This window comes from Phyllobates terribilis, unplaced genomic scaffold (assembly GCF_046119375.1).
Source record: "Phyllobates terribilis strain yellow unplaced genomic scaffold, ASM4611937v1 Scaffold_12__6_contigs__length_324123572, whole genome shotgun sequence".
Lineage (NCBI taxonomy): Eukaryota > Metazoa > Chordata > Amphibia > Anura > Dendrobatidae > Phyllobates > Phyllobates terribilis.
Genome location: NW_027362772.1, coordinates 176,642,295 through 176,655,325, shown reverse-complemented (window position 1 = coordinate 176,655,325; position 13,031 = coordinate 176,642,295). Strand labels below are relative to the sequence as shown.

At 41.6% G+C, this 13,031-nt stretch overlaps 1 non-coding gene across 1 annotated transcript; it reads left to right on the top strand.

Moving 5' to 3' along the window:
- Positions 1–2,267: 2,267 nt before the first annotated feature.
- TRNAF-GAA (transfer RNA phenylalanine (anticodon GAA)) lies at positions 2,268–2,340 on the top strand. The gene has a single exon. It is a non-coding gene; the product is annotated as a tRNA-Phe (tRNA).
- The last annotated feature ends 10,691 nt before the right edge of the window (positions 2,341–13,031 follow it).

Here is a 13,031-nt window from a genome sequence, read left to right as displayed (position 1 = left end):
AAAATTATTATTAATTTCAAAGCTGGTGGAGCTTAGTATATATGGCCTAATAGAATGAGTACCACTCACTGCTAATATACCCAAAATTATTTTACAGGGAAGATGCAGCTAAAAATTATTAGTAATTTGAAAGCTGGTGGAGCTTCGTATAGATGGCCTAATAAAATGAGTACCACGCACTGCTACTATGCCCAAAATTATTTTCCAGGCAAAATGCAGCTAAAAATTTTTAGTAATTTGAAAGCTGGTGGAGCTTAGAATAGATGGCCTAATAGAATGAGTACCGCACACTGCTAATATGCCCAAAATTATTTTACAGGCAAGATGCAGCTAAAAATCATTAGTAATTTGAAAGCTGGTGGAGCTTAGTATAGATGGCCTAATAGAATGAGTACCACACACTGCTAATATGCCCAGTAGGTTTTACTTGGCTAGGTGCAGTAAAAAAATTGTATTACGTACACAGGTGGTGTAGCTTGCAACACAGATAGGCTACTCCACTGACTAACACACACTGCAAGAGGCCCAAAAGGATTTGCTTAGCTAGATTTAGCCAAATGCTGTGAAAAACACTTGCACAGCACTAAAACAGACCTGCCTGGCAATAAGTGATAGGAACTGATGTAACCTAGCCCTCAAAAGGGCTGCAATTAAAACTAGTCACTACTCCCAACCTGTCTGTCTATTTAAGAGCACAGACCTGCCTGCTAAAAGTCGTAGGAAATGCTGTAACCTAGCCCTCAAAATGGCTGCAATTAGAACTAGTCCCTACTCCCAAGCTAGCTGTCTATTTCAGATAAAATTCGCTTGCAATTCACACAGTTATACGGTATAGCGCGCACACAGCAGCAGCGGTGCCATCTAACACTCAGCTGCAGCAGTGAGAAAATGGTGGCGACGGGGAAAATGGCTGGGTCTTATAGGGCAAGGACATGTGACATACACAGCCGATGACACATGCCCTTGCTTGTGTGAAAAAAAGCACTTCGCTCCGTGTGTGCGCTGCTGAAAGGCTGACAGACTGCACCTCCCCACTGTAAATGTGGGAAAGAGAAAAAAAAATGGAGATCTTCATAATTTCTGCAGAGATCCATCCCATGCCCCTCCCCCCACCCCGATGTACACTCAAACTGTGTATTAACATTGATTTTCAGCATTACTGTGAAAAAATCCAGTTACGATTTGAGTGCACGAACAGTTATCGAACATAACCTTGAACATCCGGATTTTTTTCAAATCGTTCGTGTTCGTCGAACGGCTTGAACACCGCCCAAAACAGCTCGAATTTGAGACTGGCGAACAGTTCGATTCGAACACTGCTCATCCCTAATTAGCATTTTCTTTCAAGAAATTGTACAGCTTCACTCCTGTTACTGACTAGTTGGTGGTCCGCTCTATTGGTGGTAATCTCAAATCGAAAACTAAAAGTGATGGGCCTTAGCAAAACCAATTCTCAACGTTGGCACTTTGTCAGTATTCCTGGGGATTCTTGAGGCAAATCTTAAATGTCCTGAATTTGTGCTTTCACAAAAGACTTCTGGGAACATCAAATAGTTTCTTTGTGCATATGTTAGTTGTTGTTTTGGCACCAGAAAAATACTGTGGATAGGAAAATGGGAGGGACTATTTCATCTCTATGTGTTCTCTGTCCCTATTAGGGCGGAGAGTGAACCTCCTAAGGTGCTGTCGTGGAAGATTCCTAGAAACCGAATTACCAGTAAGTCTAATTTCAGATTTTTCAACCTCAGGCATCAATAGACTATAAATATACTTAATAAACAAAAGCTAAAAGAGCAGATGAACATAGTTTAACAAGTCTGAAATGCGCATGTGATACTGACATCAAAGTTTCACCACATTTTGGGACAAATGTTTTCACTTGCAACATTAACAATCAGTAGAATATTTTCTCTAAATTTGCATCTCCTTTCTTCACTCCAATTGTTTGCACCTAAGAAAAAATAAAGCTTGATGCAACATTATGCTTACAAATTGTGTTTTATGCTCAATCATCACCTGTCCTACAAAGACACAGTCAGAATTGCCCTGGTGAATGGAGTAAAATTGAAAATATAAAAAAAAATGGCAGAGTTGCTGTTTTTTTCTATTCATTCACAAAGAGTGAATGAAAGTTCTTAAATATGTACTGCAAAATAGCGGGACTTTCAAATATAGATAATCTTGCAAGAACCAGTCAAAGTAAAAATAAATACATGGAGTTGTGACATTTGCAGTGTGTTGAACATTACTCAAACTAGATGTGTCCAGCTGAAATAGCTCAGTTGGGAGAGCGTTAGACTGAAGATCTAAAGGTCCCTGGTTCAATCCCGGGTTTCAGCAAAAGTCTTTTTCTTCACCCATTAAATTTTAAGCAGAAAATAAACAAAGCATATGGACTGACTGTTTACAGAGAATGTAAAAGTCCTAATCATTATAACTATCTACAGGAAATAAAATGATAGAAACTTGAGAACTGAACACTTTTATCTTTTGAGGAAAATAGTATTTTTTGTAATTTTTCCTTCATTCTGGACGTCATCACTTTGTTTTATTTTAGTTTGACTTAGCTGTATGAAGATTTAAAGGAAACTTGATAGCTAATACGGGCAGCATGTATCAGACACTAGCTGAATGATTTCAGTCATGTATGTTTGACTATGAATCGCTGAGGCATTACTGAGACAAATATGCTTCAAAAATATGCCAGGAACAAAGCTGTTTAAGGAAAAAGTGAGGAAGGCTAAAAACACAAACCCCAACTCAAGACATCATCTTTCATTCTAAAAATAGGGGGTTTCCACGTTAATGGTAAGACAAAGAATCCACAGATTTGGCATTTCTCTAGCGAGGAGAGCCCACTTAAAATGTATGGGGTGCTTGTCTCCATAAGCGCAAGCTGGGCACTAAACTGGCTTATTTGCAATTCTGGATGTTGCAGAGTGAAAACACCTGTTGGACAAAAATAGTAATTGCCAGTGTTGATGAATTCATTGTGAGGAGTAATTTATAAAATGGGATCATTTTGGTGGGGTTTCTGCTGTTTTGGTACTTTTGGAACTCCGCAAAATTCACCCGCAAAATATTCTTGCAAAATCTGCGTTCCCAAAACCCAAATAGCGCTCTTACTTTCAAAGCCCTGCTGTGTGACCAAACAGTAGTTTCTGAAGACATGTGGGGCATCACCGCATTTCAATGAAATTGTGCAAATTTAGATATTTTCACAAGAAAAACTAAATACATATTGACCTAAATTTACCATTAATATAAAGTACAATGTGTTACAAAATAACACTATCAGAATCACGGGGATATGTTAAGCATTCCAGTGTTATTGCCAAATAAAGTGATACATGTCAAATTTAAAAAACGGTGCTTGGTCATGAATAGAGATGAGCGGTGTTCGAATCGAACTGTTCGCCAATCTCAAATTCGAGCTGTTTTGGGCGGTGTTCGAGCCATTCGGCGAACACGAACGATTTGAAAAAAATTTGGCTGTTCGAGGTTATGTTCGATAACTGTTAGTGCACCAAAATCATAACTGGATTTTTTCTCAGTAATGCTGAAAATTAATGTCAATACGCAGTTTGAGTGTACAGAGGGGCGGGGGGGAGGGCAGGGGATGGATCTCTGCAGAAATAATGAAGATCTCTTTTTTTTTCTCTTTCCCGCATTTACAGTGGGGAGGTGCAATCTGTCAGCCTATCAGTAGCGCACACACGGAGCGAACTGCTTTTTTTCACACAAGCTAGGCATGTGTCATTGGTAGGGTATGTCACATGCACTTGCCCTATAAGACCCAGCCATTTTCAGCGTAGCCACCATTTTCTCACTGCTGCAGCTGCGTGTTAGACGGCACCACTGTTGCTGTGTGCGCTATACTTTCAGTGTTAATTTCAAGCCAATTTTTGCACAAATCTACAGATAGCTTGGGAGTAGGCAATAGTTGTGATTGCATTCCTTTTGTGGACTAGGTTACATCATTTCCTGCGACTTTTATCAGTCAGGTCTGTGCCAGTGCTGTGCAAGTTTTTTTCACATCATTTGGCTAAATCTAGCTAAGCAAATCCTTTTTGGCCTCTTGCAGTGTGTGTTAGTCAGTGAAGTAGCCTATCTGTGTTGCAAGCTACACCACCTGTGTATACAATTTTTTTCACTGCAGCTAGGCAACTAAAACCTTTTGGGCATAGCATCATTCTATTAGTCCATCTATACTAACCTCCACCAGGTTGCAAATTAAAAATAATTTCTATCTGCATCTAGCTCTGAAAAAATATTTGGGCTTGTAGCAGTGTGAGGGACATGATCTATTAGTCCATCTATACTAACCTCCACCAGGTTGCAATTTAAAAATAATTTTTATCTGCATCTAGGTCTGAAAAAAAATGGTGGCTTGTAGCAGTGTGTTGGACTTGGTCTATTAGTCCATGTATACTAACCTCCACCAGGTTGCAAATTAAAAATAATTTTTATCTGCATCTAGCTCTGAAAAAATATTTGGGCTTGTAGCAGTGTGTGGGACTTGGTCTATTAGTCCATCAATACTAACCTCCACCAGGTTGCAAATTAAAAATAATTTTTATCTGCATCTAGCTCTGAAAAAATATTTGAGCTTGTAGCAGTGTGTGGGACTTGATCTATTAGTCCATCTATACTAACCTCCACCAGGTTGCAAATTCAAAATAATTTTTATCTGCATCTAGCTCTGAAAAATACAGTTATATGAAAAAGTTTGGGCACCCCTATAAATCTTAAGCCTAATGTTTTTTATAAATTGGTGTTTTTGCAGCAGCTATTTCAGTTTGGTATATGTACTAACTGTTGGACACAGTAATGTTTCTGCCTTGAAATGAGGTTTATTGTACTAACAGAAAATGTGCAATCTGCATTCAAACAAAATTTGACAGCTGCATAAGTATATGCACCTCACCAGAAAGGTGACATTAATATTTAATAGATCCTCCTTTTGCAAAAATAACAGCCTCTAATCGCTTCCTGTAGCTTTTAATGAGTTCCTGGATCCTGGATGAAGGTATTTTTGACCATTCCTCTTTACAAAACAATTCCAGTTCAGTTAAGTTTGATGGTCACCGAGCATGGACAGCCCTCTTCAAATGATCCCACAGATGTTCAATGATATTCAGGTCTGGGGACTGGGATGGCCATTCCAGAACTTTGTAATTGTTCCTCTGCATGAATGCCTGAGTAGATTTGCAGCGGTGTTTTGGATCATTGTCTTGCTGAAAGATCCATCTCCTGCGTAACTTCAACTTAATTATTGATTCTTGAACATTATTGTCAAGAATCTGCTGATACTGAGTGGAATCCATGCGTCCCTCAACTTTAACAAGATTCCCGGTGCCGGCATTGGCCACACAGCCCCAAAGCTTGATGGAACCTCCACCAAATTTTACTGTGGGTAGCAAGTGTTTTTCTTGGAATGCTGTGTTTTTTTGCCGCCATGCATAACGCCTTTTTGTATGACCAAACAACTCAATCTTGGTTTCATCAATCTACAGGACCTTCTTCAAAAAAGAAATTGGCTTCTCCAAATGTGCTTTTGCATACCTCAGCCGACTCTGTTTGTGGCGTGCTTGCAGAAACGGCTTCTTTCGCATCACTCTCCCATACAGCTTCTCCTTGTGCAAAGTGCGTTGTATAGTTGACCGATGCACAATGACACCATCTTCAGCAAGTTGATGCTGCAGCTCTCTGGAGGTGGTCTGAGGATTGTCCTTGACTGATCTCACCATTCTTCTTCTCTGCCTTTCTGATATTATTCTTGGCCTGCCAGTTCTGGCCTTAACAAGAACTGTCCCTGTGTTCTTCCATTTCCTTACTGTTAGAACCTTGCTCTTAGGTCTTTTTTCCTTTGCTGGTCACATGACCTTGTTGGCCTATTTAATCCTGCTCCGCCCTTCTGGCTTTGCTGGACTTCATTGTATATCTACTTTCTAGCTAGCCTGTGCTCTGTGTCTTGCTCTGTTAGTTTGCTTGGTCTACTGACCTCTATGTTCTATATATTTTGTTTGTTCGTCTGTCTGCTACTATTTCTGTTAGGAGGTGTCCCATATTCCTCCCAGTCCTTAGTACTTGTAAGGATTCCTTCCCCACATCTATAGGTCTCCGTACAGACTAGCTTAGGACTTTAGCAGGTCTGATCGCAGGATCAGGTCCCCTGTTACATCGTAGGGATTAAGCTGAGTTCTATCGTAGGGACAGATCTCCTCTCTTTCCTTAGCTCTGGTAGCAGAACATAACAGTAAGTCCAGCCAGCAAATTCTCTAAGGAAAGATTTTTCTGTTCCATCATGGTGTCGGTTCAAGATTTGGTTCATCGCCTGCAGGGACTCTCTCTGGAGGTGGCCGAGCTCCGTCAGCACGTGAGTAACTGTCCTGGAGCACATTTCTTGGAGCCTAAGGTATGTTTGCCGGATTTATTTTTTGGTGAACACCGAGAATTTTTTTCATTTAAAAATGCTTGCTTATTGTATTTTCGTTTGAGACCTAAGTCCTCTGGGGATGAATCCCAGCGCGTAGGGTTCATAATGTCACTTTTGCGCAAAGAGCCTCAGGAGTGGGCCTTTTCTTTGCAACCTAGTGATTCATGCTTCAGATCAGTGGATAGTTTTTTTTCTGCTTTGGGACTATTATATGATGATCCTGACCGTGTCGCATCAGCTGAGACTGAGTTGAGACGTTTAAAACAAGGATCAGGTAATGTGGAAAAGTATTGTACACATTTCCGTCGTTGGTCTACTCAAACAGGGTGGAACGATTCTGCTCTGAAAAGTCTATTTCTTGCTGGGCTCAGTGAAAGGGTTAAAGACCTGCTAATTGCTTATCCTACACCTGAAGATTTGCAACAGGCTATGCAATTAGCTATACGGGTGGATAGAAGACTGCGTGCAAGGGTTAATGAGAGCAAATCCTCTGCTATGTCAGTTTCTGGTTATGAGAATGTGTGTACTAACAGTGGTGAACCGATGGAGATTGGATCGGTGGCACCTCGCTCTCAAGAAAAAGATCGTCGATTTTCTGAAGGCTTGTGTTTCTATTGCGGAAAATCTGGTCATTTGATTAAAGGCTGTGAGCTTCGTATGAAGAAAGAAAAAAAAATGGTCAGTCACGCCCGTATTGCCTGTTTAAATTCCAAGGGTATATTTTTAGCTGCTTCCACGATTGCTCAGAAAAAATTTATGGAATTTCGGGTGTTTGTTGATTGCGGGTCTACACTGAATGTAATTGATGGGGGATTCGTGGAAAGACTCAATTTAAAACCTGAACCTTTATCATCCCCCATTGCTGTGGTTTCTGTGGATGGTTCCCCTTTGAAGAATATTACTCTCAAGGTCTGTGAATTTCCTCTCACTATTAATGGTGTTCACCATGAGAAATTGGATTTGGTAGTGTTGAATAACTTGCCTTCTCCAGTAATATTGGGATTGCCCTGGTTAAAATTTCACAATCCTGTACTGGATTGGTCTACCAGTGAAATTAAATCCTGGAGCCATAAATGTTATGACAAGTGTTGTAACGGGCGTATTGCAGCTTTGGATAGGGGAGAATTGCCTGTTCCTATTCAGGATTTTTGGAGAGTTTTTTCTGAGAAGGAATCGCAGGTTTTGCCTCCCCATAGAGACTATGATTGTTCTATTGAATTTGTCCCTGGAGCGACTCTTCCTAAAAGTCGTTTATTTAACCTTACTATTCCTGAGAGGAAGGCTTTGGAGGAATACATACAGACAAGTTTGGCCGCCGGTCACATTAGGCCCTCTAAGTCTCCTGTGGCGGTTGGATTTTTTTTTGTAAAAAAAAAGGACGGCGGTTTACGTCCTTGTCTGGATTTTCGTGAGATTAACAAAATTACGGTACGCAATCCTTACCCACTGCCATTGATTCTTGATCTGTTTAACCAGTTATTGGGGGCCAAGTGGTTCTCTAAAATTGACCTTAAGGGGGCATACAATCTGTTGCGCATGAAGGAGGGTGATGAATGGAAGACTGCTTTTAACACTCCTGTGGGTCATTTTGAGAATCTGGTTATGCCTTTTGGTCTTACTAATGCTCCTGCATTTTTTCAGAATCTGATTAATGACATCCTTAGACCTTTGATCGGTAAAAATGTGGTTGTGTATTTGGATGACATTTTGATTTATTCGCCAGATCTGGAGTCTCATTGGCGGAGCGTGCGTGAGGTATTACAGTTATTAATGGACAATTCGCTTTTTGCTAAGCTGGAGAAATGTGAGTTCGCTGTACAGAGAATTAGTTTTTTGGGCTACATTATCTCCAGCAAAGGTTTTGAGATGGATCCGGTTAAGGTTCAGGCTGTGCAGGAATGGCCTAGGCCTATTGGTTTGAAATCGATACAGAGGTTTTTGGGTTTCGCCAATTACTACAGAAAATTCATAAAAATTTTTTCTAGTATTGTCAAACCTCTGACTGATCTCACCAGGAAAGGTGCTGATGCGGTTCAGTGGTCTTCTGAGGCCATTGAAGCTTTTGTGTATCTCAAGGAGAGGTTCACCTCTGCTCCCATCCTTATGCAGCCTGATGTTACTAGGCCGTTTTTGGTTGAGGTTGATGCTTCCTCTGTGGGGGTTGGCGCAGTATTGTCTCAGGATAACGGGGATGGATTACATCCCTGTGCCTTTTTTTCAAAAAAATTTTCGGAGACTGAACTGAATTACGATATTGGTAATCGGGAATTATTGGCTATTAAACTCGCATTTGAACACTGGCGCCACTTCTTGAAAGGTGCGGAATTTCCCGTTCAGGTTCTTACGGATCATAAAAATCTGATATATCTTGATGCTGCCAAGCGCCTGAATGCCCGTCAGGCTAGGTGGGCACTGTTTTTCTCGCGGTTTAATTTCTCCGTTACTTACATCCCTGGCACTAAGAATGTTAAGGCGGATGCCTTGTCTCGCAGTTTTTCTCCCATAGTCGGTGCTGAGAAAGAGGAGAACATTTTACAAGAAGGTGTTGTGATAGCTGCTTTGGACTCCGTTTTGGAAAATGAGATTCTTAAAGCACAGGAGAATTCCCCTTCTAACACTCCTCATGGGAGGTTGTTTGTGCCTGGGACCTTTAGGAGAGATTTGTTTGTTGAGTGTCACGAATCTCGGTTGGCAGGTCATCCCGGAATCTCTGAGACCAAGAGACTGGTGGGTCGCAGTTTTTGGTGGCCTGGATGGCAGAAGGAAGTCATTAAGTGGGTGCGTCAATGTACTATATGTGCTAGATCTAAGTCCTCACATACTCCTGCTGTGGGGTTGCTTTGTCCTTTGGAGGTTCCCAGTGCTCCTTGGACACATTTGGCTATGGACTTTATAACTGACCTTCCCCCCTCTGAGGGTTTTACTGTCATCTGGGTGGTCGTGGACCGTTTTAGCAAGATGTGTCACTTGGTTCCTTTCGTCAAACTGCCCTGCGCTAAAACTCTCGCTAAGGCCTTTGTCAAGGAAATTGTCAGACTTCATGGCGTTCCTACTGACATTGTTTCTGATAGGGGTCCTCAGTTCGTGGCTCATTTTTGGCGTGCCTTTTGTGATAGGTTGGGAATTCATTTGTCGTTCTCGTCCGGATATCATCCTGAATCTAATGGCCAGACAGAAAGGAAAAACCAGGATGTTGAGCAGTTCTTGCGTTGTTTTGTGGCAGACAATCAAGAGGGGTGGTCTGAGTTTCTGCCACTTGCTGAATTTGCTCTGAACAATCATACATCTTCTTCTGCTGGTTGTTCACCTTTTTTTTGTTGTTCTGGGAGGCATCCGTCGTTTGGGTCGTTCTCCAAGTTGGGATCTGCCGTGCCTGAGGAGGAGAATTTTTCCGGTGATTTGGAGAGAGTTTGGACGGATGTGCGAGGTAATCTTCAGGAGGCCAACAGAAAATCTAAAGACTACTTTGATAGGAAACGACAGGAGGTTTTGTTCGCCGTTGGTGACATGGTTTGGTTGTCCTCTAGGAATCTGCGGTTGAGGATTCCTTCAAAGAAATTGGGTCCCAAGTTTGTAGGGCCCTTTAAGGTGCTTCAGGTTGTCAACCAATCTGCTGTTAGGTTGGAGGTTCCTACCTCCTGGAGAATTAATCCGGTATTTCATGTCTCTCTGTTGAAAAAAGCTGTTGTATCGGATTGTGACGCCTCTGCCTCTGTTCCTCCGGTGGTGGAGGACGGGGAATATGAAATTTCTCGCATCCTTAACTCTAGACGGTATAGAGGTAGTTTGCAGTATCTTGTGGCCTGGAAAGGTTTCGGTCCCGAGGATAACTCTTGGGTGAGGTCGGATGATGTTTCCGCGTCCAGACTTATCAGAGCGTTTCACAGGAGATTTCCTGATAAGCCTGGTCCTAGGGGATCCGGAGGATCCTCTTAGAAGGAGGGGTACTGTTAGAACCTTGCTCTTAGGTCTTTTTTCCTTTGCTGGTCACATGACCTTGTTGGCCTATTTAATCCTGCTCCGCCCTTCTGGCTTTGCTGGACTTCATTGTATATCTACTTTCTAGCTAGCCTGTGCTCTGTGTCTTGCTCTGTTAGTTTGCTTGGTCTACTGACCTCTATGTTCTATATATTTTGTTTGTTCGTCTGTCTGCTACTATTTCTGTTAGGAGGTGTCCTATATTCCTCCCAGTCCTTAGTACTTGTAGGGATTCCTTCACCACATCTATAGGTCTCCGTACAGACTAGCTTAGGACTTTCGCAGGTCTGATCGCAGGATCAGGTCCCCTGTTACATCGTAGGGATTAAGCTGAGTTCTATCGTAGGGACAGATCTCCTCTCTTTCCTTAGCTCTGGTAGCAGAACATAACACTTACTATGTTCCTCACAGTGGAAAATGTCAGGTTTAATCTCTGAGACAGTTTTTTGTATCCTTCCCCTGAACAACTATGTTGAATAATCTTTGTTTTCAGATCATTTGACAGTTGTTTTTAGGAGCCCATGATGCCACTCTTCAGAGGAGATACAAACAGGAGAACAACTTGCAAGTGGCCACTTTAAGTAGCTTTTCTCATGATTGCATACACCTGGCTATGAAGTTCAAAGCTCAATGAGGTTACAAAACAAAAAAAAAGTGCTTTAGTACGTCAGTAAAAAGAAGGTAGGAGTATTTAAAACAAGAAAATGATAAGGGTGCCCATACTTATGCACATGTCAAATTTTGTTTGAATGCAGATTGCACATTTTCTGTTAGAACAATAAACCTCATTTCAAGGCAGAAACATTACTGTGTCCAACAGTTATTACATATATCAAACTGAAATAGCTGCTGCAAAAACACCAATTTTTAAAAAACATTAAGCTTAAGATTGATAGGGGTGCCCAAACTTTTTCATATAACTGTATTTGGGCTTGTAGCAGTGTGTTGTACTCATTGTATTAGACCATCTATACCAAGCTCCACCAGCTTTGAAATTAATAATAATTTTTAGCTGCATCTAGCCCTGAAAATAATTTTTCTTCTCAATAATGGTAGCAATAGAAATATGGGGTGCGTGCCTGGCTAACAAAGATATACGCTTCATAACAAAAAACACCAGCCTAGCGCACTGCATTAATAAGATAGCATCATCGTCTCTCCCAGTGCTAGGCCTACTACGCCGGCTAGCATTCCTGTGCCTAAAATACAATGTATGGGTCCGAGCTTGCCACGATACTGAGGGGTCTAAAGCTGCTGCTAACGCTTTATCACAATTCAATTGGCAGATTTTCACAGAGCTCCTCCCCAATGCCCACCCATCGGGAAACAGTTGCCCACCCTCCCTATGGGATCTAGTGGCGAAGAGTTGATGCCTTTAATCAGAGCGTCAGTTGTAGAGATGAGCGTTGTTCTACTCGAACTGTTCGCCAATCTCAAATTCGAGCTGTTTTGGGCGGAGTTCGAGCCGTTCGGCGAACACGAACAATTTGAGAAAAATTCGGCTGTTCGAGGTTATGTTCGATAACTGTTCGTGCACCAAAATCATAACTGGATTTTTTCTCAGTAATGATGAAAATTAATGTTAATACGCAGTTTGAGTGTACAGCGGGGTGGGGGGAGGGGCAGGGGATGGATCTCTGCAGGAACAATGAAGATCTCCATTTTTTTTTCTCTTTCCCGCATTTGCAGTGGGGAGGTGCAATCTGTCAGCCTATCAGCAGCGCACACACGGAGCGAAGTGCTTTTTTTCACACAAGCAAGGGCATGTGTCATTGGCAGTGTATGTCACATGTCCTTGCCCTATAAGACCAAGCCATTTTCCCCGTCGCCACCATTTTCTCACTGCTGCAGCTGCGTGTTAGACGGCACCGCTGTTGCTGTGTGCGCTATACCTTGTTAATTTCAAGCCAATTTTCGCACAAATATACAGATAGCTTGGGAGTAGGGAATAGTTGTGATTGCAGTCCTTTTAAGGACTAGGTTACAGCATTTCCTACGACTTTTATCAGGGAGGTCTGTGCTCTTAAATAGATAGGTTGTGGGAGTAAAGACTAATTGTAATTGGAGTCCTTTTCAGGACTAGGTTACATCAGTTCCTATCAGTTTTTGCCAGGCAGGTCTGTGCCAGTGCTGTGCAAGTTTTTTTCACAGCATTTGGCTGAATCTAGCAAAGCTAATCCTTTTTGGCCTATTGCAGAGTGTGTTAGTCAGTGGAGTAGCCTATCTGTGTTGCAAGATATACCACCTGTGTATAGAATACCAATTTTTTTACTGCACCTAGTGAAGTAAAATCTTTTGGGCATAGCATCATTCTATTAGTCCATCTATACTGACCTCCATCAGGTTGCAAATTAAAACTAATTTTTATCTGCATCTACAGTACCTCTGAAAAAATATTTGGGCTTCTACCTGTGTGTGGGACTTGTTGTATTAGTCCATCTATACTGACCTCCATCAGGTTGCAAACTGAATATATTTTTTTCCTGCATCTACCTCTGAAAAAATATTGGGCTTCTAGCTGTGTGTGGGTCTTGTTCTATTAATCCATCTATACTGACCTCCATCAGGTTGCAAACTGAATATAATTTTTTTCTGCATCTAGCTCTGAAAAAAT